This window comes from Rosa rugosa, chromosome 6, assembly GCF_958449725.1.
Source record: "Rosa rugosa chromosome 6, drRosRugo1.1, whole genome shotgun sequence".
NCBI lineage: Eukaryota > Viridiplantae > Streptophyta > Magnoliopsida > Rosales > Rosaceae > Rosa > Rosa rugosa.
The window spans coordinates 31,994,424-32,018,179 of NC_084825.1; the positions used below are offsets into that span (position 1 = coordinate 31,994,424).

The window sequence follows — 23,756 nt, forward strand, 5'->3', positions numbered from 1 at the left end:
GTCTTTTGGATTTCTGTGCGACCATGTTTTTTTTTTTTTTTTTTGGGTGACAAGTAGCATTATGCACATTCTACGGTACTTCATATGAACATTGACTGCTATGAAAATAACAGTGTGTTGAACATCGGGGAAGGACTATTGTGAAAATTCCGTGATTTGCTAAATCAATAATTCCTGTTTTTGGGTATACATGTATAATGGTGGTTAGTTGGTTACTCTTCTACTCTCCTTCAATTTGGTGTGTTCTTTCTGTTTCTGCATGAAATAGATTTCTTCTAGCGCAAATACACAGAAAGCTGTAAGAACTTGCTGCATTAATCATTGAAGTTCTGAATGTATTTATGCAATCTTGGTACCAAGTTTTTTACTATATTGTCAACAATTCAGATCATTCCTTCATGACTTTTGTGCGCGCGCACACATATAATGTAAAGCTCAGTTTATACACCCCTCTCTCTTCTCCAATGATATGAACTTATACCTCTTGGCACAGACAACATAGAATGCCAAGTTGAGTGCGGTTAAACCAGTATATAGGAAGAAAAACCTGTCCAAATGACCATCATTCAGATTTGGAGGAACCCAACCGGGCTCCCCATTCTTTGTCGTGATCTTCATCACCACTGTTAAGATCATGCTAGCCACGTAACAACCTATTACTGACGAAAACATGGACAGGGCCATGCCCAAGCTCTTCAATCGATCTGGAGTCTGTGATGCAAAGAACTCCATTTGTGCAATATACACAAAGGCTTCAGAGACTCCGACAAGCACAGACTGTGGAGTCTGCTAGAAAATGCTCAATGAACTAGTCTCTTCAGTGCTGCTAGCATGTTTAAGCCTTAGCCTCTCAACAAAGCCAGCAATCACCATTGCTAAAACCACAATTCCAAGGCCGATACCAATTTTTGTAGCTCACTTGGAGGCTTTGGTTCTCTTTTTGTTATCTTAATGTAACAAGGAACAATGAGTTTTTCAGAGAATTCGATGAAGAGGGTGGTGCTGACAATGTCAAATGCAGTCATGCTGGCTGGAGGAATACGAAAGTTGTTTCAGACCCTCCGGTCCATTGCAGCTCCTTGCTCAACAAAAAGAGAGAGCATTTGAATGAACACGACAGAGGAGAAGATGCTGCAAAGCCATATAGGCACTAAGCATTTCACTTCTTCAACCTGTGCGACAGTGCAAAGATACCATGGATTTGGAGTTTGGCCTTCGTTTGACATCCTTGTTATGTCATCCCGGGTGACAAAGGCCGCTCGATCAAGGAACCTGTATGCCAAAGTGTTAAGTTAGCTTAATAGCAGCTTAAAATTTTGGGACCAGTGGTCGTCTAACATAGTTTTAACAGTCTTACGTCACCAGCCTATCTTTAGAGTATGATATATGTGAAAACAGGTCTGTCCACCTATTACTAATTGGTTTTGGGTTTGGATTCTCTCTAATTTTTACGTGAAGGTCTTGCGTACACTTTTCAACAGACTCATTTTCAAGTCAAACTGAAAATATACTTACTTGAGGCCACTTGTGTGGAGTATCCTTCTCATACTATTCATCTCAGCCTCCCTTCCAATAGTCTCATGAAGCCCCTCTCCATTCGAGGGCAGCTCGTGATGTATTTTCCTCATCGAAGCCACAATCACTTGGGAGAATCTAGAGATGGGATTTCCAGTAGCCTTGAAATGTCTGTACCGAAACCTTCCACTTAAAAGCAATACAAAGGCAGCAATACCAGAGGCAGAACATGTACAAAAGGCCACTACCCAGTGCCCCATGCTCTCTATGTATACTAATACCGTCTCTCCAGACAAGTATCCGAGATTTAATGCCACATAAAAATAGTTGTAGAATGAAGTCTTGGATTTCAGTGGTTAGAGCACCCACTACCTATGTACGAAGTCATGGGTTCGAGTCACCATGGGGGCAGGAGTGAAATCCTTTGATCCTCTTTTAAACAAGAGAAAAAAAAAAAAAAAAAGTCTTGGATTTCTTTTCTTCTGGATCCTCCTCATCAAATTGTTCTGCACCAAATGTAGCCAATGCTGGTTCGGGGGCTCCATTTCCTAGAGCAATAAGGTAAATTGATATGTAGAACATTGCAACTTCAATTGGTTTATGAGTCTCACATAACTGGCCTATCCTGTCTTTCCACTATCAGGAGGTCTTAACATAAATAAATAGGTTGAGAAGGATAGTGTCATCAACCCCTGCAAAAACAAGAGGAGATTATGCATAGTGTAATAGACAAAGGACGAAGAGAAGGTTCAAAAATTAAATGACTTACGAAAATGTGGACAATCTGAAATGTGACACAAGTGAGGTATCTGCCCAAATATGAGTCACTAAGGAAAACACCCATTAAAGAAAAAAAGTCGACAGCTCCCATCCATCTGCTGAATGTGTTTGCTGCCTCTGCATTGCTCTGCCTCAGTACTGGCCTCTACACGAATGTAACTGTTTTACACTTGATCTTAAAATAAAAACAAGAAACACATGTACCAATATCGTTATTTTTTTCGTGCCAAAATTAAATATCAAATTCTAACAAAGATATATGAGGCTTATTGCTGAACCAATGGCATAGAAACCATTTTTAGCTCTTTTTGCCAAACAATTCCAAAAAATGATTTTGATGGCCAAATACACTTTCACAAATTCCAGAAGCATAATCCCAGACTAGATTTCTCCTAAGCAGTATTTTAAAAAAAAAAAATTAATTAATTAAAAAAAACAGACGTCTAAACTTTATAGTCCAACTCTTCCCTTCTGAATATCAAAGAATAATTCAGAAAAAAAAAAAAAAACAAGGTTTCAGTTCAAGAAGAAAATAATGGGCCTAACCCCGAACCGACCTTGTTGGGCTAAGCCCGATAGAAATGTTTCTTTCTTAATCCTGAGAAAACCGTTTCGAGGAATAAATCCTCCGATTAGCTGACTCGCTCTTTGCGCCATATCCTTCATCACTATACGGAAATGGCCCTCTGTTCCACATTTTGGCGCCTTAATCTTCTCCGGAAACCTTCAGTTTCACACATACAAACTTCTTTCAGAGTTCTAATGAGAATTCCACATAATTAGTACCTTATGGCTTATCGATAGCATTCAACTAGCTATAGCAGATACGATTGTGCGTGCAGTTTGATCGTTCAGGAAAAGGTCTAGTGCTAGATAGGAAGCTGAGCTAGGGTGCCATTGTTGAAGATATTGATTAAGTGGCTATTAATTGCAGCAGTTCAGTAACATTAGAATTCAGCATATATCAGTAGAGCACAAAAGCTTGCCAAATGCTTTTGTATTGTAAATAACGATGTAACTTTGGTTTCTTAAGTAATGAAAATGACATGTATTGTACTATTGTTTGGTTACTTGACCTTATAGCCATTTAGGATAATGTTGAGTATATTCCACAAAAATATTGAAAGCCATACCACAGCTGACAACTTAATTAATTATATACTTCTACACGACCAACAAATGCAACTCATTTGAAGATTTTGTTGCATAGATAGTAGACCAATCTCAGGAAATTCAAAAACCATATATGGCAATAAATGTAAAGAAAAAAAAAATAGCACTGAAGTGATCAAATTTCTTCATCATATAGTGTGGTAGTAATTTATCTGTACTTTTTTTTTTTGGATTAATTTCAGTTTACCCCCCCTAAGGTTTGGGGGTGTCATCATGTCACCCCCTCGACTCTCAATTTTGAATTTTTACCCCCCAAACTTTCCAATTTCAGTCAGTCATGTCCAATTTCTCATATTCCGTCCAATTAACCCACTTTGAAGCCTTTTATGGTTATTTCAAGACAGAAAAAAACTCATATGTGTCCTTAAAAGGCTTCAAAGTGGGTTAGATCGTCATAATTAACGTCCAATTTGGACGGAATCTGAGAAATTGGACATGACTGACTGAAATTGAAAAGTTTGGGGGGTAAAAATTCAAAATTGAGAGTCGAGGGGGTGACATGATGACACTCTCAAACCTCAGGGGGGTAAACTGAAATTAATCCTTTTTTTTTATCAGACGTTTATACTCATTTTTCTGTTCGAACTATAATTTTGCCGCATTATTTTGCGGTTTCAGTATTTATCCTGAGGATGAAACCATAGCTAGGGCCTTCGGATTTATTTAGCTAAATAAATACAATAATGGTAAGTCAATTTTATATAGCTATCTAGACAACTCCTAATAAATGGTAAACCATGTCATCATGTTGTAGATCACGTCTGGATCAGTTTACTGCATGTCTGCATGGAGTTAATCTACCACACAAAAAAACCTGCATCTATTCATTGGCTAGTGAGTAGTGATTATTGACTAAATATCGTGTTGGCAAATCCATTATAGTCAACGGGAGAGGATATGTCCTCCTCCGGAATGTACGTCCAATTTGGTTGCGCTGCCACAGTTTCCGAACCAAGCTCCCGAACAAAAGGAAGATGCATACAAGGTACAGCATAGTCTTCCAGTCCAGGAAGGAGAAGTAGTGTGGAAACTGAAGAAGTGAGACAAGAGAAGCAACTAAAACTGAACCAAAGACCATCAAGCCCACGCTGCACCATTTACGAGCATATATATCCATGATTAGGGCTTAGAAACCTGAAGCCGATCAAGGCCTGCAGGGTATATGCAAGTAAGCTGGAGAGGATGAGGACGATGGTGATAGGGTGTGTTGGGACCAATTGATACTCTGCTGGACATCTGAATTGGACGAAGGTGAAAAGTATCGGAACAACGAATGCAACAATGTTATGAACATGAGAGTTGGAATACGTCGGGGCTTTGTTCATGATCTGTAGATTATTGTCATTGATGAAGTAAATGTTAACGTGATTGTCATATAGATTCATCATCCGAAAGTAAAAAAGCCAAAAAAAAAAAATAATAATAATAATAGTAAGATATAGGAATGCTTCTAGCCTTCCACACTCGAGACCTAGCTATCTCAGTATCTCTTCCTTTGGTTTTAATATTTAAATAGAGATCGAGATCGAGATCGTTCACTTGAATCTCTAGCTCCCATCGAAGGGGGAGGCTATTGCCTCAGCTGTCTCTCTATTGTTTTGTTTGTGGCTTTGAACTTCGACGAAGCAGCCTAGGACGATATACTTTGGTATTGTTTCGGGTAGGCCTCATCATTTAGCCCTTTGACCCTAAACCCGCCCGGCCCGTAGGGCCGAAGCCCGACCCGGCCCTTACATTAGGGCGGGCCGGCCCTACCCTTTCTCAAATAGGGTAGGGTAAGGGTCATGCAAATGAAGCTCAGTCCTACCTAGCCCAACCCTAAAATTTATATATTATTTTTATTATTTTCTATTATATAGGCTTTATTTTCTTTAACTATTATTTTCCTTGTTACACAACAATTAATATTGATAGATTTAGAGAGATAGTTAATTGATTATAACCACTTTAACTAAATTAATAAATGTTATAAGTTAATTTCTATATATGTGTGTGTGTGTATTAAATATGATCAACAAAAAACAATGAGTCTTGCGTTACCTATATAATCATTGAGCCACATTTTGAGGAAAAAATAAATGTTTTTTTTTTTGTTATACAAAATAAGGCCCTTTTCGGCCCATTTCTACCCTATTTGGCCCTATTCGGAAGGCCGGCCCTAGCGAATCGGGTTTTTCGGACGGGTAAGGGTTAGCATATTTAAGCCCCGCCCCACCCTACCCGGTCCTAAATTTTGTGGACTTTGACTAAGCCCGACCCTAACCCGGCCCATGATGACCCCTAGTTTCGGGTAACATTACCTTGGCTGGCGAACCCACAAGACCTTGTGACTGGCGGACCCACTCATTTATTATTTCTATTATATATAGTCTTTTCAACCCAATGATAAAATTTTCGGCTGAAATTGTATTATTGTAAGCAACAAAATTTTAGGCTACAATTGATATCCACAGCCCTAAGCCCAATGCCCCAATGTCTCAGTAATTATAGTTAAAAAGCTGCGTGAAAACTAAAAAGTCTGTTTTTGGACCAAGTGTTCATTAAATAAAATAATAAAAATAAAGGATATAATATGTGATTAAATAAGCCAATAGGAGCAAATATAGAGTCATAGTATAAAAAATAATAATAATAATAATAAATAAATAAATAAATAAAAGATACAGTCATAGTCCTATAAAGAATTGATGAAGAGAAGGCCACAAGTTCAAAACATAAATAAAATATTTTTTATTTTTTAAAACAGAAGAAGTTGAGACAAAGCACTACTACACTAAACCCTAAACCTAGCGCTCTGCTAGGGTAGAGAGCAGCTGCCAAGGCAGTCTGCTCTGAACTATTTCTCCATGATCATGGAGAATCTGGGTAACTCGTATGGTGAGGAGGGGTACAAGCACAGCGGCGGATCGGGTTTTTTCTTGATCCGGTTCTCTTCTTTGCGGCGGGGTTACTTCTTTGAAGACCAGCGCCATAGGATTTTCGGGTGGTGGATTTCTCATCCAAGTCCGGTGGTGGAAAGGTGTGGTACGGTGGACGCGGGGGTGTGGTGTGGCAGCAGGTTGGACGGGGTTCCGGTACACGTTGCAGGTACGCCAGGCGGCCGCGAGCTACAATTGAAGATCTCAAGTCCTGGTTGTCGTTGGGTGCGATGGAAGTGGACGGGGGAGATAGGAGGGAGGACGCGGTGGGGCGTCTGGAGGTGGGTTCCGGCTTGGATCCAGGTTTGTTGCTGGGTCTGGATCCTTAGCTGGGCTGGGGAATGACAGCCTCGATCTGGGAGCAGGGGTCGGATTTGGATTTGAGATCCGGGACGGAACCGGGTTTGGATCCGGGTTCGTGGTTGGGATCCGAGCCTGGCTTGTTTTTGGGCTAGGGTTTCTACGTTGGGTTGGGCCTACAGTTTGCTTTGGGCTCTAGAGTTGTGCATAGGTGGAAGATTGACCTCTGTTTGGCGTATTTTTTACGTTAAAGATGCATGGCTGGTCATATCATCAGTTACATTGCTAGAAGATTGCCTTCTCTTGGTCGGTCATACTAGTGGTAACATAGGTGGAAGATTAGTCTATTTTTGGCGTATGAGGTACGAGGAATATGCTTGGTCAGTCATATCACCGGTTTATTTGATGGAAGATTGCCCTTTTATGGTCGGTCATACCATTAGTAATTGTTTACGTAGCCCGGTTTATCTCCGGTGCGTCTTCAGATGCGTTACTGCATCCAGTTATAGTTCTACTAAGTTTTATTTCCAATGTTTTATTGTCGTATTTTTTATTTATGATGTAGTTTCTACATCTTTCTTTTGTAATCTTTCTTATTATTAATGGAGTTGACTTTTTCTCTCAAAAAAAAAAAAGCACTACTACACTAGAAGACAAAAAAATATTCAGAGTAAAATTACTCTTCTACGAATCGATTTTGTTTCCACTTCAATAATTGTTATTGACGTCGTATTAATTGCTGCACAATGATACAGGTTACTTCTCTCTATTTTTTATTTTTTGATTGTTTATTTATTTAACTCTCTGAATGTAAATTTGTAAAGTAATGATTTTGATTATTATTGTATGTTTTAAGGCTTTAATAATTGAGTTCTTGACCAAAAGCACCAAAATAAGCAAAAATTATCCAACTTACCCTAGCAATAGATTTTTATTCCCACATCCACAATTTAAAGTTAAATGACCATTTTGCCCTCAACCCAATTAAAGAATTACAGTCACGCCACTCTATCTCCTCTCTCTCATCCCAATCTCTCTCTCTCCCCCCTCTTTCTCCTACTGACCTCCGGCTCCGGCGACTTCCCTTATCATTAGGCTCCGGCTTCGGCTCTGGCGGTCGACCCACGACCTCTCTCTCTCTCTCTCTCTCTCTTCTCTCTCTCCCTCCCTCCCTCCCTCCCTCTCTCCCTCCCTCCCCACATCGACTCCAAACCAGTCTCTCTCTCTCCAGATCGACCCTAGACCGGAAGTCAGCGGCACTGATGACGTGGAGGTGCTGTCCAGGTTGAGCCTGAGACATAGGCTCCTTGGCAGGGACCTTCGCTCTTGGGAGGCAATAAATGTTTTGAATTAATGCAATGTCCTCGTTTCCTTAATCAAAGTTTTATTTATCTAATTTTACAGAGATTAGTTATATTCCAGGGACCGAAAGTTCAATTGGAGGACAATACAGATTTATTCAGAGGGCAATAAACCTCTCCGGCTCCATATGAGATCTCCAACAACCTCTTTGGAGACTTCCGGCGAGGTTTCATAAACCTCTATTGCCCCCCAATAGACGTCTATTGGAGGGCAATAGAGGTTTATTGTCCCTCTATTAGGGGGCAGACGTCTATTTGGGGGGCAATGGATGTCTATTTGGGGGCAATAAACCCTTCCGGCGATTTATGAGATCTCCGACAACCTCTTTAGGGACCTCCGGCGAGGTTTTCAGAGAAGTCCGGTGGGTGGCGGCCGGTGACCGACTCTGGCGGCCGGTGATCGTGCTCCGGCGAAGTCTCCTATAGTCTCTCTCTCTCTCTCTCTCTCTCTCTCTCTCTCTCTCTCTCTCTATGTAACAAAGGGGTGAGGGTAAAATAGTTTTTAAAAAATAAAACAAAAAAAAATCTTTATGGAGTATTAGGGAAAACCTCCTTAGAGTGTTTTGGGTAAGGGAGAATTAAAAAAACTTAATGGGGTAAGTGAGAAAAAAAAATCCTTAGAATTGGGGTAAATGGACAAAAACCTTTAATAGTTTAATTGAATTATAAAATATGAGCCGTGACCAGTTACCCAAATTAGGCCCAACAGGAACTCAAACACTCCACCAAGAGATATTATTGCCCACTTACCCAAACTAACAGTGCAGTGACGCATCTGGGCTCGGCAAACATAATAATTATAAATCATGCCACTACACCCTACCCACTAATACCATGACTCGATTCTCTCTCTCTCTCTCTCTCTCTCTGGATAAACGACCGCGATATTAATACAATTTAATGGTTGCCTTTTCTTCTGGGTTTGTGTTTTGGAGAAGATCCAATGGTATTTAAAACTCGAAATTGATTGTCTGGTTTCTTCATTCTCGATATTGATGTGTTGGGTTGGTCCTTTCATATATGCAAACCAGAGACTGGGTCGAACATTACCTGCACAAACCTTTTTGGGGAAAGTAAATTGGATAGAGAACATGTCGTGACTACAACATGCCTTGAACCAAAAAATTCAGTAGAATAACCATAGGTCCATAGCCAATGGGCTAGTGTCTTTTTTCCAGAATAAAGAATTCTGGTATCTTGGTGAAGATCGTAATGCAGAAGGTGAGGTCAATAGAACTGTACTTCTGTTCCAGACGAGTAAATACAAATATATACAAACACATTTCGGGAAGGAAGTTTGACGCAATCGGAAGTAATCTGGGTTTACAAGCAATAAACCCTAAAAAGATAAATCTGGAGTCCACCAGAGAATTTGAGAAAAATCTCTCATTTTATTAAATTTGATATGATAAACTGATCTTAATACATAGCATGCATGATGTAGGCATCCAAGTCATAACCTAATCGCAATCAGAACCTAACAAGAAATCCTAAAGAATCCAAATTAAAAAGGAAAATAAAAACCTAAATAAAAAGAATCCTAAAACAAATGTAAAACTAGCCTAAAAATATTAAATCCCGAATCGGATAATTAAAACGATATATTTTGGCCTAAATCTGTTAGGGCTCATTAAAGTGAGTCTTGAAGATCTCGTCGTTTCCATTCCAGAAAGGTATCATGCGTCTCAAACAGACATTCTGGCCAAAATTTACTCCAATCTGATTCACAATCCAGAACCTGAGTTTTCACACGAGAAACCTGAAAAGTCCAAAACCAAATTTTCTTGGATATTGCAGCGGCTAGTAACCTCATTATGCGTGAATTACCTATTTTCCAATCACTCTTCTTGATTCCAAGCCGCTTCTTTATTTTTCTAATTTTCCAGCTAAACCAGGCCCATTCTCGTCCTACATCAAAGTTAGTGAAAGCATGATGCTGACTATTTAAAATCTTTATGGAAAGAAATGCGAGCAATTTGAATCATTGTACAGATATTTTTCCTAGCAGCTTTTGTGTTTTGAATTCACAATTCTTAACTGTTAGATTTCAGTAACCATCAAAAATTAAGACATGACAAATAGAATCATGTTCACTTTCCTATACTTGACAAATGAACATGAATCACATCAACGCAAGTTTTAACCACCATCAACAAAAGCTACCACTTCGAAAAAGCTACCACTTTGAAATAGCCCAGGCTTCAGAAATACTGCATATGAACATACTCTAGACCGTGTACGCTATCATTGAAAAAAAACCGCGCACCATGCGTACTAGTATTCCATATCTACAGATAAAACTGGGAATGTAAAGCAGAGTTCAGCGAGAAAGAAGGCGAAGAAACACCTGCACAAAGTAGGCCAATTGAACATATATCCATTAAAAACAATGGTTAACAAAACTAATAGAAAATGAAAACAATATTTGTAACACCTTACCTTATGAACAATAATGGCTGGAATAGAAGTGATGCCAAATAAGAGAAGAAACTTGAGCAAAAAGCTCATCATCCCCATGCTTGAAAGACCACTTGGTAACATGGAAACAAGAAGTACGGCTGTTTGAGCAACAAAACTATGAAAGCTAACAGCAATAGCCAAAAACAGTTGTGAAGTTGATGGAGGAGAAGGTGTAGACCAAGGAGAGAACGAAGGAAGACAACTCCACACAATTCGCCACAACAAACTTCTACCAAGCTAAACATATGTCTCACGAGATGAGGGCTGTTAGCGTGAGTCAATGTATCCTATTTAGAATATTCTTGTTCTATTAGGAATGTACTTATTGTATGCAATTAGGAATGTAATTATCTCTTTAATTGTAATTAGCACTTACCTAGTTAGTATATTTAACCTTGGTGTATAAATACCTCATTGTGAGAAGAATAAAATTATCTCATTATTCTCTCAAATACGTTCTTATTCTCAAGTTGGTATCAGAGCAAAGATCTGTATTGGACTTTGTCTCTTTGTTCTCTCATTGCTATCAATTCTCTCAATTTAATTTCTCTTAAATTTTCTTCTACCCAGTAATTGGGATTTGTTTGTCTGTGTTCTTATGATTGAGATTATTCACACCTTTAAACCTAGAATTTGGGTTTTAGGGTTTTTAATTTCTTCAAGCCTCTACTGTTCGTTTTTTCGGCCTACTCAATTTCATCTTTTTATTCCGCTGTGCTCTATTACTACAATGGGAGGACAAGGGTCAGGCAAGGATGATGATGTCGTTATTCAAAAGGTGGAGGTATCTTTGAATCAAGACTCCTCTGGAGGTTTTGGTGGTGCTAAGTTGAATGGCACCAATTACTGTACTTGGAGGAAGATGATGACTGCCCATCTGTGTGGGCTTGACAAGATGGGATATGTGAACGGTACAATTGAAGCACCAGATGAGAAGGACCTAGGGTTCGGAAAGTGGGAGAACTCAAATGGGTCTGTGATGTCCATCCTCTACAAATCAATGACCGACGAGGTAGTTCAACTAATCATTGGATGTGAGACAGCTGCTGAGATATCGAAGACTTTGAAAGAGTTGTATCTCAATGATTCTGACTTTGCTCAGATTCATGAACTCCACACCAAGGCATTCAAGATGACTCAGAATGGACAGCGTGTGTCCCTTTATTTTGCTGCTTTGAAGAACATCTGGTTGGAGATTGATCAGAGGCGCCCTAATAAGATGAAGAATGCTGATGATATCAAGCTGCACAATGAGGAGAAAGATTTGTTGTGGGTGCACATATTTCTGAATGGACTTGATTCCAAGCATGCTAGTGCAAAAGGTGAGTTGTTAAGGCTTGCTACTCCTCCTTCCCTTGATGGAGCCTTTGCCTATATTCGCAAGGATGAGGCTCAACTAGAGAGTGCTAAGGCAATTCACTCTGAATTGTCTAGTCTCACAGTTCAGTCTAATCCTACACCACCTAAATATGTGCCACCACATACTCAACAGTTGCGTCCTCAGTCTAGCTTTACATCACCTACTGGCAATCGTCCTTTCTGCAACTACTGCAAACAGCTAGGGCACATTAAAGCTAAATGTCACAAGCTGAATGGATATCCTGCATCTTGGGGAAAACCAGCACCTAATCAACAAGGACGTGCTACAGCTCATTTAGTCCAAAATCCTGATTACTATGGTGTGGAGGGGCGAGATCACACAACTGCTACTGGTAATCCTTCCGTATCCATGGTTGGACGTGGTAAGATTGGTGTTGCTTTACATATTTCTGATTTTGTTGGGGAAGATACCTGGATCATTGATTCTGGGGCATCGGACCATATGACTTATGATAAATCCTATTTTACCCACTTGTCACCACCACCTGTGTCTAAAGTTACCAATGCAAATGGTGAAGCCTTCCCTGTGTTAGGAACCGTTTCGGTTAGACTTACACCTATATTAGAACTCCATAATGTCTTATATGTTCCTTCTTTATCTCACCACTTGATATCTGTACCACAATTAAATGCTGAAGCTAAGTGCTCTGTGACCTTTTTCCCTATGTATGTTGTGTTTCAGGATCTTCTTACCAGGGAGACTATTGGTCGGGGAGATCTGAGAGGGAGGTTGTTCAATCTGGACCAAATGTATGCAGCGGAGAAACCAGGGAAGATGGCCCCAGTCGCTTTGATTTCGAGTTCTGAGCAGTTGAGTGAGCTGTGGTTATGGCATCGTCGCTTAGGACGTCCTTCATTTAGTAACATGAAAAAGTCTATGCCTTCTTTGTTTTTGGGCATTAATGATTCTTCTCTTAGATGTGAAACTTGTGTCTTGGCCAAGAGCCATCGTGTCAGTTATCCTTTAAGTATTTCTAATAAAAGTACTACCCCTTTTGAGTTGATTCATTCAGATGTTTGGGGACCTTCCCGTGATCCTACTCCTACTGGCATGTGTTGGTTTGTTTTATTTATTGATGATTGTACTAGAGTTTCCTGGGTGGTTTTACTTAAGTCTAAATCTGCTGTCTTCTCAGCTTTCCAAGCCTTTCAAGCCATGATTCAAACTCAATACAATGGTCAAATTAAGGTCTTTCATTCAGATAATGAGGGGGAGTACATGAGTCATGAGTTTCAGGATTATCTCCAGGCACAAGGCATTGTCCACCAAACAACTTGCCCACAAACACCTGAGCAAAATGGTGTGTCTGAGCGTAAAAACCGTCATCTCCTGGATGTTGCCCGCTCCATCCTCTTTAGTGCACATATGCCCAAGTATTTATGGGGAGAAGTTGTTCTCACTGCTTCTCATCTTATCAATCGTATGCCTTCTAGTGTCCTTCAGGGCCAAATCTCATTTGACGTACTCTCCACACATGTCTCCCTTCCTTCTTTTCATAACCTACCTGCTAGAGTCTTTGGGTGTGTAGCCTTTGTTCATGTTCCCAAGAACCAACGCTCTAAGTTGGAGGCTCGTGCCTTAAAATGTGTCTTTGTCGGGTTTGGGACTCATCAGAAAGGGTATAAGTGTTTTCATCCTCCCACAAAAAAGTTTTATGTTACTATGGATGTTACTTTCTTTGAGGATGCCTGCTATTTTTCTCCCACCGACACTTCTCTTCAAGGGGAGAAGTTTAGCTATTTTGAAGAGATGGTCAGTGGAAGCCAAGATGATGAAAAAGATGAAGAACAGGATGAAAAAGCTGAAGAGCGGTCGGTCGTTCCAATTGTTTCTGAAGAACGGTCGGTCGTTCCTGAAGAACAGTCAAGCGTTCCTCTCATCCCTGAAGAACGTTCGATCGTTCCTGTCGTTCCTGAAGAACGGTCGAGCGTTCCCCTCGTTCCTGAACCTCAGATTACTTTAACATGGTATCAAAGCGGGTCGCTCTTCAATTCGTCGCCATCATAGACCCGGATATGGGTTCATTCATTAATTGATTCACCAATCTCCTCTCCAATCATGGACCTAGTTTGGGTTCATTAAATTGGTCATCGGAAGTTTCCGATTGGATTATTGCCAAGTGTCCGATGTGGGCCTTGGATTGTTATGTGATTGGTCAAGTCTCTAATGTGGGACTTGTGACCCGATTTCTAATGTGGAATTGGGTTTGTCAATTAATTACACGTGCATACCTAGAGCTAAGTTGCACGTGAGGGGGCATGTTGGAGAGGAAAGATCTCACATTGGAAAAGTGACAAAATATAATATAACTTATAAGTGGGTGGCTCTTACCCAATTGTACCGAGGACTTTTGTGATTAAAACTCAACACCTAACGGGTGGTTAAGTTGGGACAGTATCGGTACAATGGTAGGCCACGAGCCACGTTTGTCGCTGTTTAACATGGGCAACAAGATTGATATACCAATCATCGGAGCAAGCAACCATGATGGGAAAAAAGTAACAGTGCCAGATGAGCCCCAGAGGAATTAGTTGTTGCTGCTGCTGCTGCAACGCCAATTGAAGAAGCAGCATTGGCTGCTGCAACTCCAACTAATGCAGATGCATTACTACTGCCAACAGCTGCTGCAGCATTTACTGCGGCAATACCAATCACAACAGCAGCATTTGCTGCAGCGATACCAATGCTATTCTGACCGGCCTCACCATTCCCATTACCTAACTGACCATCCTTGGCAGTGCTGTTGCCAAACTGACCAGTCACCCCACTTCGGACACCAACCTGACTGGTTACCTCATTGTCGACACCATCCTGACCATTTAGCCCCCTGTCGTCACCAAACCAAATTTACGAGTGTAAAAAAGTAACACAAAATTGACAATCAGGACTAGGGGACACCACTAATAAGTTGGCATTCATAAATTACTAGAATACACGATGCTCACTTCATAAGCCAAAGTTACTAGCAATAAGAAAATTACTTATATATGTATGACTAAAGTTGAGTAGCACTCTGCCACAGCAAACAAAATAGGAAAACTTGCTCAAATTACAATATCCATTTTCTTTTGAGTATACTCAGAAGCATAATGTGAGTAGGACAGAATCAACCAAAAATAAAAAAGTAAAAATAACTGAACTCAAGTACCTTTCAGCATGAGGAGCATGATCAGGTATCTCTACTGGATCGGGAACATGATAATCTGCGATGGGGAAGACTAGATATAAGGGAATTGGTCCATCTTCATTAGCAGCAGGAAGGAATCTCTGGAGGTGGAAACGGACGAGGCAGTTCAAGCCTTGTTACATGTTGAGCTCGGAGAGTAGCACGGGGCAGACTCAACCTGCACCGCACAGAGTTCGCTTCGGGTTTCCATCAAAGGAGAATCTATTATAGTAACATTTCAAGAAGAAGAAAAAAGTTAAGAAAATGATTACACAGAAGATAGAATAAAAAGAGAAATCGATCACTACAGAGACGACAGTCTTCAATATGATCCTAGCTAATTATCTTTAGAAAGCAAAAGAAAAGAAACACAAGCTTCTCAAACTACATTAACTCATAATAAACAATCATGAAAGCAAAGAGATATATTTGGCACTATAACTGAACAATGAGTACCTAAGAAGAAGTTGCACTTCATGATAACCTAACCCGAACCAAGTGTGTAAATGATATGTAGAGAATTCATACAGCAATCCATTGCAGGGTGAATGATTGTACTCAAATAGATACAATACGCCATAAAATTGAAAATTATATGGACTCTAAAATCATATAAACATAATGCATTTAGTTGTAAAGCAAAATAAAATCCAATTATACAAACCTTACATATTGTCATTAGAAACAAAAACAGAACCAAGCCACTCTGGTATTGCAATGACCGAAACGAGCTTCAAAAATTCAAAAACAGATTGCAAAACAAGCTCTGGACTCTCAGAATGCAATGAGCGAGTAAAAGCACAAGTCAAAATTTCAATGACGAATTGCCAAAACCTTAACTAACCCTAAGCTTTGTGATTGCAATATGACTGAGAGGAGCAATATTTGCTATGTTTTTAATGTTATTCTCTCTACATTTTACTTAGTTATTCTCTTAACATTATCATTTCTAACTTACATTGTTGTAATTAGGTATATTTGAACTCCAAACGCAGGAAATGAACTATTAAGAGTTGGAAATGAAAGAAATGAGGAGCACAAATGACAAAGAAATGGAGAAATGAAGCTTTCCTAATCCTACTAGGAAAAGGAATCCCAGTTGAAGTAGGAATCCTAGGTCAACTAGGAGTGAGCTCGGAAAAATAATGTTCGGAAATGAGAAATGACAGAGTCCCACTTGGACTTGGAAATCTGTTTGCATTAGGAGACGTGGGAAGGCTAGGAGATGTTGTGGCTTCAAGATGACTCAAGATTGTTCAAGAATGTTCTAGAAGATGAAAAGTTGCGTCACTTTTGAAGATGGGCTTTGAAATGGTCCAATCGGAGAAGCCTGGCCCAAAGATTGAAGCATGTGACTCGCACAAGAGTTTCTAGACTCTTCTTGACGTCTTAGAGGAATCCTAATCCCATATTGCTTTGTTTTGCCGTGCAACATACAAGAATATACTAGAAAATTTCAGCAATTCCAATTTGGGAGAGTTTGGGAGAAAATCTACTTCGTGTGCAATCAGGAAGAGAAAATAAAAGAGAATAATTATCAATTTAGGTTTCCTGATTACATTCTACGTACAAGTTGGCCGAAATATGGTCTAGGTTCATTGGAGATTTCGGCAATCAAGAGAAAGACTTGTTCTCTACTTTTCATAGAATATTTTGATTGGTTGAATGATGCAAGACAAGTAGAGAAAGACTTGGACACCAAGCTTAGTCGTGCCCTATATAAGGAGGGGAGTATTAGACGTGAAAATCATTATCAAACCCAGAACCAAAATCGAAATACCTCCCCTTTATTCTCAAAGTTTCGACTCCTCTCCATTGTTCAAGACTTGAAGCCGTGAAGCAAAGTTCCATCCTCCATTCACCATCCTTGTCGTGAACCGCATCATCCTCCACCACCTTTGAAGACCTTCCTGCCTTCTTGAAGCTTCTTTAAAAGTGTAACCATGATCTCTATTCTTTTATTTTCGGTTTCTATGTTTTGTAACTTTAAAAACAGATTCTATAACGTTCTATGTTTTTGTTTTAAATGGATGTTTTGAATCTTTGTTAGAATGAAGTGTGTGTATTGATGTTTAGTTTTCTTTAACCTTGAAGCATGAAAACGTTTCAGGATTTTTAGATTATAAATTTGCGATTTCATTATATGTTCTTGGATGTTTGTTGATTTTGTTCTTCAATCCCATCTTTCATGATTTTTGATTTCTTTGATGGCCAACTTAGGTTTCGAATTGCATGATTGAATCCATATTAAGATGTGCTAGCGTTCTAGGTCTTAATTGTTAAGTAGAAAACCTATAATTCCTTAGGTAAATCAATGAAGAGAATTGCATACTTGATTAGCGTTCTAACTTGTACGTGTACGTGTCAATCAAACTTTCTAAGTGCTTATTGCGTTGAATGTGTTTTGTTAATGGATTGATCACTCACTAGCATTGCATGTTTAATAGGATTAACTATGGTGCATTCATCTAGTTAATGTAACTAAGGAAATTAAAAAGAACCTTGTAGGCGTTCCTCTTTGTTTTTGATTGATTTCTTCCAAGTGAATGTTTTGATTAGTGAATTGTGGTTTGATATCTTGTTTTCGTGTTAATGGTAGTTGACAATATCATACATCTTTGCCCTCCATCTCATCTATGATTCATGGTTTGATTGATCAATGTAATTAGTTCATTTAGGTTAGAAATAAAAACAATTTGAAAACCCCTTTTACTTGTAATTTTAGTATATATTATACTTGTAATTAATATTCTTTTCCTTGACGTTTAAATGACAGGAGCACCCTCAATCCCCGGATAGAACGATCCCTACTTGCTTATATACTGACAATTGTCAACCGGGTTAATTTTGAGAACTCAATCTGAGCTTGTCAATGGCCGCACAAAAATCAGAAATTCAGTCACAGAATCCAACAAGAAAAGCAATAATCGATAATATTAAGGCAAAGTCACCAATAGATTCTCAGTCCTACCTCACGAGGATTCGACATTGTGTGCAATCAAAATCAAAGAGCGATTCTTAAAGCAAAACCAAACGAGCTTCAGGATCCTAAACAATGACTTCATTAGCCACTTTTCATCAAAATTCAACTAATTTGGAGAGAAATGACTATGCAAGAGAGAATCTCGGGGTGAAATTTTACCTGGTTGTGATGATGCCTATGAGAAAACCGCGAAACCCAAACAAAGAAAAGCAAAATGGTAAACCTAGGGGAACCGGGAGCTTTCGAACTAGGCTTAAAAGCACTACTGGTGGGTCCATATGAGCGGGAACTGTAGCAATGTTTAAGTCTAAGGGCCGGGTCCGACCCGACCTATAGTCATCAGTCAGACACGAACAAAAAAAAAGCACCGTCAACTTCTTTCTAAAGAAAAAAGTAACATTGTGAAGTCATGGCCTCAGAGCAAGAGAGATGTGAAAGGCAAAGAGAAACTATTGTTCCAGGAGACTCAGGAGCAGATAGGTTATCGGAAAGCATATTCCTATTAAGAACCGCTGTCGAAATCTAAGCTCAAGACCGACCTTGGCTTCTGTTACAAACAAAACCAACCGAGTTCCTCTCTTTGGTGTTTTGGTAGATCTAGATCTCTGATTGGGGGAGAAGATAACAACTTTCTGGGCAAACAGGCCCCTGCCCAATAGAGATGGCATCTTCTCCCATAAAACGAGACCATCATCCCAGATCCAACAACAGGTCTCTCCCACTTTTCTAAGCTTCTGAATTCCACCAGAGACAAAACACCTTCTTTAGAGCTCTCCTTTTATATCTATACGGGACAACCAACTGACCCAAGGTCAGGGATATGCCTAGTTACTAAATTGCCCTTTATGTTTTGTTTTGTACTGGGAGACAACACGGTTGTTGTGGTAACTTACCCTTTAATATATACTTGGTCAACGACCGAATAAACACAAACGTGTATTTACCCGAGATTGAATATATTATCTTGGAATGTAAAAATCATCGAAATTACCAAATTTTCTCCCTTGGTTCGTTTTTTTATTTTTTTTTATGCCTGCCTGGATTATGTTTCAATCCTGAAAATTTGGGTGGAAAAAATTCGTCATTCGGCACATAGAAACACGTTCCCTCCAAATATATTAACCTGAAAGAGAAATTATTTAGTGAGCTCATCAGTTCACATGACATGTGATGCACTCTTTTGATTGAATCACGTCATTATTGTTCGTATTTTTGTTTATTGTAACAAATTGATACTTACCACCATCAAGTGGTCATCCATAATAGCTTTTCACGATACTGAATTATGAACTAGATCTGAAAATTCATCCTCTCTAACCAGATGTACTTCTGCAAAGTAATTAAGAATTTAGGACGCAAAGTTACAAACTGCCCGTATTACTTATATAGTGCCATGAAGACATCTTGCTCTGAGCAGTTGGAAGAATTGATGAGCAAGCGATATAATTAACCTGTGAGATCTTTCTTGAATTTCCTCATTCCAATAATTAAGTTGCTTTTTAGTGATATGGTTCAAGCTTTTTTTAGCTCAGAGCATTTTTAGCAGATACTTTATCTTGGCTTCTTAACTATTTTAGAAAGTATGTTTAACTCTTTATCAATTTTAGCAACTGCAATAGACTCCTAAGTGACTCTTCATTCGCTTCTAAATATAGAAAGTGAGATGAGGCTCTCTATTATTGTTGTTCATTTAAACTATTCCTTATAAGTTACTTTATGTAATTTATATAGACATTTAGTCTATTTTTTTTTTCCATTCAATAAATAATATAAATTCAAATCTAGTTAAAATAGAGAGAACTGATGTAAACGTATTTCTAAAGTAGCCAGCCAAAATGAAGAAATTCGGTGACTTGACTTTGGTTTGATTGGAAATAAATTATTGTATTCTAGGTGGTTGCGACAGTGGTTTGATCGCCCAACAGCACGGCAAGTCAAGTTGATATGTTCTTCTTTTCCTTCAGTGGCGATCATTCTATTTGAATTAAGACCAAACTGATTGAGGGGTGTGAGTGTGTGACTGATTCTGTCAATCTTAGAGAACTAATGAAACACCTAGCCCCAACTTATCAAATTATGAATCTCGACCCTAAAGCATGACTTGGTGATTTTGTTTGTGTATTCGTAGTAAAATTTTCAGCAGCACAGAAATTTGAAGCTAGCTATGTGTTATTGTTGTTGCAATTTGTCCTTTTAGATAGAGATCTAGAAAAATAAGAAGATTGAGATGGAAGGGGCTAACAGGCGCAGAAGAAGAAGATAAGGAATGATAGTGTATTGTTCCTATTTCAGCCATAGGTAGGATTAAGCTTTTATTATTATAATAAAAGATAAGAGCCGTTAGATGTGTTTTTGGACATGTGACGGTTTGTGATGAAAAGTTTAGGAAGCTTATGTTTAAAAGAAGCTTATGAGTGGATCCACTCCCTCTGTTTTTGTTTTTCGATCTCTACAGTATAACAGCCTGCAGCTCTACCTTAATTCTCTTTGACTTCCTTCTTTTATTTTATTTCTTTACAGTTACAGAGAGGAATTGAGGACAATATTAAGGGTGAGGTTGCAATCACTTAATTTGCTTAGTATGGTTGGCATTTTGCTTAGTGGTGCAAGGCTTTTAATTACGGTGGAAAAAAGAAAAAATGATGGGAGACTCTTTGGTGCATGCTATTTATAAATTACTCTATATTCCAATGTTGGAAATTGTAACAGCCAAGACTACACTAAGACTTCGGTCATTCTTAAACGATCATATTTGTCTTAATGCAAGCAAGAGAAGATCACAATGAAGCTCGGCCGTTCATGAACGACCATATATGTTTTCGATAGTTTGAGGAAGTCTCAACAAAAGAATAGAGGTTGTTCATAAACAACCCCCCAATCCTTCTCTTAAAACTTAATTTTGAACGGGAAACCTATCTCCAACTATAATTTGATTTTTGTATAGCAATGTATCCTACTTTGCGTGACGTTTGAATTGGTCAAAGCTAACAAAGTCTTGAATAACACTATTTTTTCTTTGCTTGCCGTTTGAATTTGGTCAAACTTCACAAAAACTTATCAAGAGTCGTTGAACTTTTTTTTTTTTTGTCTCACAACACCTTTGTACATACATGAAAGAGGAAATGTCACAAACAATACCTCAATTATAGACCGTTTGATAATTTAGTACCTCAAGTTTCAAAAATATTACTTTGGTACCTCAACTTGTTTTTACTGAATAATTTTCATACCTACCGTTATAATGGCGTCAGTTAAGCTCTTTTTGCAAGGACATTTTCGTCTTTCCATCTCTTTCTTTGCAAATTATGAATTAGAACCCAACGCAATTTTTTTTCCAGCCCATCTCTTTTCTCTCTCTCTCTCTCTCTCTTTGCTGTTCCTCCTTCAACAAAATTACAAAATTCAAATCTTCAATCAAATTCCCTCTTTAGTTGTCTAAGATTTCTAAGATTAGTATTGGACTGCCCTAGGCCCAATGATGAAATAATGAAAGGAAAGTATCAATCATCATTAATTAACCCAACAAAAAAGGAAAAAAAAAAAACAGAACCAAAGCTATAAACAAGAAAAACACCTCCTTAATCATGTTCCTCATCATCCTTCACCAATCTTCCTTAAAATAAAAAAAATCTATAAGCAATCTATTGTAGATGAATCAGATCTTGGCTTGAAGATCTCCAACCACCAGATGTGCTTGGCCTGCTCCATTGGGTTTGCCGAGTTTTGATCAACAAACTGTTGACGCTCGGGATTAAACTGAAAATTGGTGATTTGTTTATGGGTTCTTGTAAAACAAATATAAGAATGCAAAAGACGCAAGGTTGGAAGAAATGAAAATTTTTGTTTCTAGTCGGAAGAGATGAAGTTTTTGGGTTCTATTTTAATTTTTGTATATTATTGTTTAGTTAAATATATGTATTTTTAATTAAAATATGTCATTTGATGAAATAAATATGTCTTTTTAATTAAAATATGTCATTTGACGAAATTACCCTCATAAAATGGAAGATATTGCTAAATAATCTTCTATTTTAACAGAAAACTTAACGGCGGTCAGTAGGTATCAAAATGTATGACAAAATAGAAGTTGAGGTACCAAAATAATGATTTTGAACTTGAGGTATCAATGTGTCGAATGGTCTATAATTGGAGTACTATTTGTGACATTTTCCTTGCATGAAATTGTGCACCAATATTTGTGGTAGTGGGCTCCCACTTTTTTGCTTTATTTTGAAAGAGCATCATCATGTAATTTTTGAATGTAGCCCATTATCAAATTGGACTTGTGAATTTTTCAGTTTCAACATGCTCGGTCTGCCACATCATGTAATATCAAAATTGTCTGACACATGTATCAAATAGATATCACAACAGCATATTTTCACTTAATTTTGCACCAAATCACCCTCGAGACTCAAGCTGCCACATCATGTTGTATCAAAACTGTATCAAGTTATTACTCAATTTTGCCCTAAATCACCCCAGCCCGCCACTCAATTTTGCACCAATTCACCCCAGTTCACTAAAGGCGGAAGCCATTTTACCACATAGCTCTGGCCTTATGTGCATGGAAAGCCTGATCCAAGAGAGGAGCTGGGGCAAGAGTTGGGGATGGGCCTCGCCCCAGTTGCTACGCTGACTGCGCCATTGAAATGCGAGCGCTTTTTCTCCGGTCCCCGGAAACCTGAGACAAACGCCTCTCTCTGTTGTCTGTGTATTATCACGAAGAAAACAATTGGCTCCATATGTAAGTATAGCTCAAACATGTCTAATGATTTGCTTAATTTCTTAATTAGCGTTGTATCTTCTTGTTTGGGGTGGATAGATTGTAGACCAATTATCAGTTATGCTATTATGAAGAGATAGGCTCTGGGCATCTTGATGTTTAGGATTGTGGGCTGTGATGTGAGGATGAAGGGAATATATATTAGGCTGCTATGTAAAGGGAAAGACCAATCCTGCACTTGCTAAACATCAACCTCTAATCTGCGAAAGAAAGTTTGATCTTTTGTTGTGTGCTATAGATTCACTTCTCATAGACAGCAGCTAATGTTAGAATTTGGGTTCCCGTTCCCCAATGTTAGTTGGAATGCTTGTGCACAGCTTTCTTTAAGTTTTAGGAAAGCAGATTCTTTCCATATTGACTAGGGTTTTCAGGGCTCTGGGTAATGATTTTATGCCTTAAACTACAGGGAATCCTAAACCCCCACGTCTTCTAAGTGCCAACCATATAGCCTATAATAGGAATATTGGTTAGCTAGGTTATTTCCTGAACCTTGTTGACAAATTCTGTGTTTGAGTGTGCCGCCTTTTTCTCTAATTGATTTAAGTTATCTATATAAGCACCTTGATCCTAATCAAATTCCTCATACTCCTCATTATACACTTAATATCAGTTATTTAAGCATGTCCACCGAGAGGCGTTATTTTTCATGCGGTGTGTGGCAAACTCACCCAAGAGATTTAAGAACAGAACCCGGAGTCAAAATCCAAAGTGGTGCAGACACAAAAATCATTTTCAGATTCTGCAAGGTATTTGGACGCAGCTGGATTGAGGCTCCAGACGCCACGGTTTTTGAAGCTCCAGAGTTTGTAGCTCAAAGAGTAATTACAGTTCTTCTCTCTGCTGTCAGAAAATCATCCAGAAGGCATTATTACACCAAGTCATAGTCGAGAATCTTTCGAGCATTGGTGTCCCATTACATGAGCAGGACACAAT

General features: G+C 38.8%; 1 long non-coding RNA gene and 1 pseudogene across 1 annotated transcript; both read right to left on the bottom strand.

The window, feature by feature from the left end:
- Positions 1–334: 334 nt before the first annotated feature.
- On the bottom strand, positions 335–1,936 carry LOC133713845 (protein NRT1/ PTR FAMILY 7.3-like; annotated as a pseudogene).
- A 13,107-nt stretch (positions 1,937–15,043) lies between these two features.
- On the bottom strand, positions 15,044–18,831 carry LOC133714012 (uncharacterized). The gene is made up of 3 exons (XR_009848396.1): positions 18,197–18,831; positions 18,026–18,102; positions 15,044–15,276 (listed from the first exon to the last, which is right to left on the bottom strand). It is a non-coding gene; the product is annotated as an uncharacterized LOC133714012 (long non-coding RNA).
- Positions 18,832–23,756: the final 4,925 nt, after the last annotated feature.